Below are 4,837 nucleotides of genomic sequence, written 5' to 3'. Positions count from 1 at the left end.
ATAATTTTTTCTCATGATCTGTGCGCGAACAGATGCAAATAACACAATATTTAGTGCATATGATTTTTTTTCCACCACTTAGATGTCTTCAATAATATTTTATATCAAAAATAGCTTTATTATTGTAATTTAATTCCACATAAATGAAATAAGTAGACGGATGTTGAAGAAGCTTTTAAGTTCCAGTACTCAATATCAAGTAAAACTGGACATCCTTGGTCACATCAGTAGTACATCTCAGAATCTATCACTTGTGAATTATAAGCATTACAAAGATAATAGTAAGACCATCTCAAAAAAAAGTATATGATAATAAGAAAATATGACACATAGTTGAGACGCAAAATTCTAGGTTGTTCTACATCTTTTATATCATGTAACTTAGGTGAGATAGACAAAAGATTGCCACTTCCAATCATGCGTAAGCTGCGACCCTTGACAATTTCTTCCGACCAAGTAACTTGATCTGTTGTTGCTTTGGTTCCCGACAGCAAGTAGATTTTTTTCCTTGCGACGAATGAACTGGTTTGTAAACAAAAATACAACTTTGTTACTGAATATTGGCGGAATGTGGAAGAATATAAATTCAGGTACTTTTATTTAAATCACCCTATTAATGTGGTAGCACATGTAGTACGTATCACAAGTATACCAGCATCATGGTTACAAAAGCTTTTGTCTAAAACGATAAAGTAGTAGAAGCTAGAGACATGAATTGTTAGTTCCACATAAGAAATAGAAATATATAATATTGGATGAAAGGCAGGAAGCATGCTCCTCTTTCTCAAACAAACTTCTCGTCTGTGTACAAAACAGTAGCATTGGGTGGGAACTGCTACTGCATGGTTAGAAGGCATTGTACTAAGCATGTTTTCTACTCCCGGCGTAAAGAAATATAAGAGTGTTTAGATCACTATTTATATTTACGCATACCACATGCTAAGATTGTGGTTAGTTGATCCATTGGTTTGCTGTACAAATAGTAGTGAAAGAAAAGGCATACATGATGATGGTTTCTAATAGAAATTGTATGGCTAAATATTGTACCATAAGCACGATGAACTTCACAAAAAGAAACCTTACATTGCTCCGAACATATATATATAGTAACAGAAAGAAGAAAACGCCACAAGCTCCATGTGGTTTCTACATTCAGTAATAATCATTAACTAAGTTAGCAAAGCAACCGTCAGTGAAAATGAGATTAAGATGTATGGATATAGATGATGGCCCTACATGTCGCCTTATACCTGATGTGAACTATAGTTGCAATAATTTTGCTAGCCAGCTTGTAGATGTTGAAGAAAAATCTTGACAGTAAGGAAACTTCAAACCATACTTCCATGGCATGACAAATGATAGAACTCATTTCTTTATAATGCAACATCCATGTTATGTTAATTACCACATGTGTCGCCCTGGTACTTAAGCTATTCCTCTGAATTTGGTGAAAATTATCTCACCCTCAAGATCTCTTGTAAAAAAATCAACATTTTTCGTGATTTAAAGTTCATTTTCCATAAGTGTGAAAATACAATGTTTTTCCTGCAAACAAATGAAATCAGTAGTCTGTGATTTATTTTTATTAATAACAATTGTTTGCTCGTTTGGAGCAAAGGCATTACTGAACTGATTTTTTTCTACTTCACTATAGACTAAAAAATGTAAAGAGGATGCATACAGTAGGCAATAATCTTTGTGCAAAAAAAATACATGGTATTTAAGCTAACTTTCATTGAACCTGATGAATCATATATCTGTCTAAGATAGTTTCTTTTACATGTACAAATGAAATCCACAGTTGGAAAGTAGGTAGTTTTTATTTTCAAATGACAACATATTAGGTCTTGCCTGCATCTCCCTATAGTACTATTTTTAGGCTAATTGCAGAGTACTAATTAACATAAATAGTAAAATGTGGAAGTACATTAGAATGACAGGTGCTTTCTATATTACTACTAAGATATTTTTTGCATACTTGTATCCAATTTAATTGCACCATGGAACACATTAAGCAAATTATCTCTAGAGAAGGGAGGCAATCCTGCAGGACCATAACTTGTATTTTATAATGTGCAGGCACAATCAAATTTCAATGAAGTAGCACTCGCCACTCAGACCTTTCTAGTATTTTATATTTAGGGAAAGCTAATTTAAATATGGAACATCTAACACTCGGCACTGCTTAAACAGAAATACTATATCATTATAAATGAACCTAAAAATACTTATTCCATTCAATATTTACAAAAAAAAACTTTATGCAGTTCATGATTATCCTCATAAGAATCTATGCAAATCATTGTAAAATTCAGTCTCTCAAAATATGGCAGTTGCTTATGTATCGGACCTAAGAGGGTGTTTTAATGGCTTTAACATTTGCACGTTTAAGAACTGCCCCGTATATATCGGAATGGTGGTATAGGAATGAGCCACTTAGGTTCTCCTGGTCCTTCAAATCTATATCAAATATCAGAACTGCTTGAGCCATCTGGACACCATGGCTTTCCTTGTTCAGAAATATGAACTAATGATTATCTACCTAAAACAAAATACGATGGCTGAGTCAATAAGGTTCTCATCATAGCTTAACATCTATATTTAAAATGTGAACCTTTTGGACTATCAAGGAAAGTGTGGGTATCCATGTTCTTAAGTACCAACTAATCATATGAATCAATGTTCACATACCTCTAAAAGAAAATGAACAAATCGTATATTGGCTTATAATCCCCAGGCATTCTGATTGCAAGAACACATGATAACTCCAGCAAAGTCCACCTCCCGATTCGTCTCTGGAGCTCAACTGCTAGAAAAAGGCACACAAAACTATAAGCATAAATAGATTTTCTCAGCTCTATCCAATGTCAATAAAATGCTTCTGGAAGTTTGCATGCAAATAAACAACACAAAATAGGTCTTCATCAAATGGAGGGAACGAAATAAATTACCTCCAGATAATTTGTCAAGGCAGATGTAGTGACCGTAAAGAAGTGGACTCCCAGGGTGAGGTCGTTGGCCTGATGTTGTTCAGTCCTCATATGCCACATAAAACAAATATTTAGCAACAACAGTAAGGAAAGGGAAGCATCGTTCTGCTAGAGCATACTGCTTAGAAGAATCTGAACAAACATCAGTATTGCAAAGTTAATATAAACATACAACATGCATGTGTGTACACATACAGACTATCTGCAAGCAATTTTTTTGCATCATCTTGGAAATTTACTCATACACATAGTTAGCAAAAAAATCAAGTAATAGGATAGGCAACACAAAGTAATTTAGATTTACTTTGAATCTTCACGAAGCACTACTTAGAAGCATTTGAACAAATGTCAATTTGCAAAATTGATATAAACATACAACATGCATGTCTGTACACATATATACAGACTATCTGCAAGCAATTTTTTGCATCATCTTGCAGATTGACCAGCTCAAGCCATATAACTGAAGCAACATACAGGACATTGGCATCTCGATCTGATTTCGATCCCTGGAATTCCAGAAACTTGCTGTGATGATGGATTACTTTTAGTCGCCCTTCATGACCACCTATGAGTACACACTGCAATGCATCTCGAACACATCCAGGCATGTATGTAAACTGTTTTCTACAGCAGGGCCAGACTACTAAAATCATCTAGAACATTATACCGACTAAAGAGTAATACACACTGCAATGCATCTCGAACACATCCAGGCATGTATGTAAGCTTCTTTCTACAGCAGGGTCAGACTATATTAAAATCATCAAGAACTTTGTACCAAGTAAAGAGTAATCATCAAATACCAAGTAAAGAGTATTGCCAAGAATCATGCCGCTTTCTACCCAACTTCCATCCTTTATCTCCCCTGCTTGGGTAACTAGGTAGTCCAAAATAGTACAGCTTCGAATTTAGTGAGCTGCATTGCATCCTTCAACCAAGGAACGACCATTGCTATCCCATCTACCTACTGGAAACGGGCCACAAATCAACCTTCTTTCTGAAAATCAGAACAGAGAGGAGATATAACGGGAGATACACATGAAGGGTGGCTTATCTGCTTGGAGGTTCATGACGACGGCCAGAGGAACTCGAAGTCGTTAAGATTTGGCGACGGAGGATGCCGGCCGGTGCGAGCTGAAGTGGAGGTGTCGGCTGTAGGAGTCCAAGTCGAGGCACCGACCGGTGGGAGAGGAGAGCCCCTTCGCATGTCAGAGGAACGACGCCGCTATGGCTGGCTGGTCGGAGGAGGAGCGGCATTCCTTGCCTCTGCATGCCGGTGCCCTACGCGTGGAACTCCGGATCAGAGAGGATCTATGGGAGAGATGAAATATTGGGGTGAGGAGAGACGGCGAGTTCGGGGCAGTGGCAAGATCCGACCTTCCAAGGAGGCGAAGAGCAATGGGAAGCCGGCGGCCGGGACTCCGTTGTGGGCTGGCGGCGGCGGCGTACGATGGCTGCTGCAAGGGGATTTTTTTAGAGTCGCTGCAAGTAGACGAGGGAGATAGGAAAGATTGATAAATAAAACAAATCAGTTTTTTCACTTGCCCGTGGCATAGTGGGCAATTTGTGTCAAACTCTGAGGGTAAATTTACATGTCCATTGCTTTGTATTTTGTACGCGGATTAAACACCTTAATAACTTGGTCCCACTAGATGTACGGTTCTTAATTACTGATTAACGTGGTAATTTTTAGGGAGTCTCAAATTAGTATAGGTATAGATAGATGCCACTCCAATTATGGCGATTCATAAAAATGCCACTGCAATTTCCAAACTTTGAAAAATGCCACTACAATTTTTGCAAACTTAGAAAACCGCTGCTGCACTTTGCAAACTTTAAAAAAC

At 37.4% G+C, this 4,837-nt stretch overlaps 1 long non-coding RNA gene across 3 annotated transcripts; it reads right to left on the bottom strand.

Annotated features, from left to right (window-relative positions):
* Positions 1 to 219: 219 nt before the first annotated feature.
* LOC119295687 lies at positions 220 to 4,462 on the bottom strand. 3 transcript variants are annotated; one of them, XR_005144157.1, is made up of 3 exons: positions 2,952 to 4,462; positions 2,692 to 2,806; positions 220 to 1,545 (listed from the first exon to the last, which is right to left on the bottom strand). It is a non-coding gene; the product is annotated as an uncharacterized LOC119295687 (long non-coding RNA). The 3 variants fall into 3 exon arrangements; XR_005144158.1 differs by having other exon boundaries at positions 220 to 2,806; positions 2,952 to 3,036; positions 3,797 to 4,462; XR_005144156.1 differs by having other exon boundaries at positions 220 to 2,806; positions 2,952 to 4,274; positions 4,371 to 4,458.
* Between the last annotated feature and the right edge of the window lie 375 nt (positions 4,463 to 4,837).

The sequence above is a fragment of the Triticum dicoccoides genome, chromosome 4B (genome assembly GCF_002162155.2).
Source record: "Triticum dicoccoides isolate Atlit2015 ecotype Zavitan chromosome 4B, WEW_v2.0, whole genome shotgun sequence".
NCBI classification, from domain to species: Eukaryota; Viridiplantae; Streptophyta; class Magnoliopsida; order Poales; family Poaceae; genus Triticum; species Triticum dicoccoides.
The sequence above is the reverse complement of the archived record's forward strand: the minus strand, read 5'-3'. Positions and strand labels throughout refer to the sequence as shown.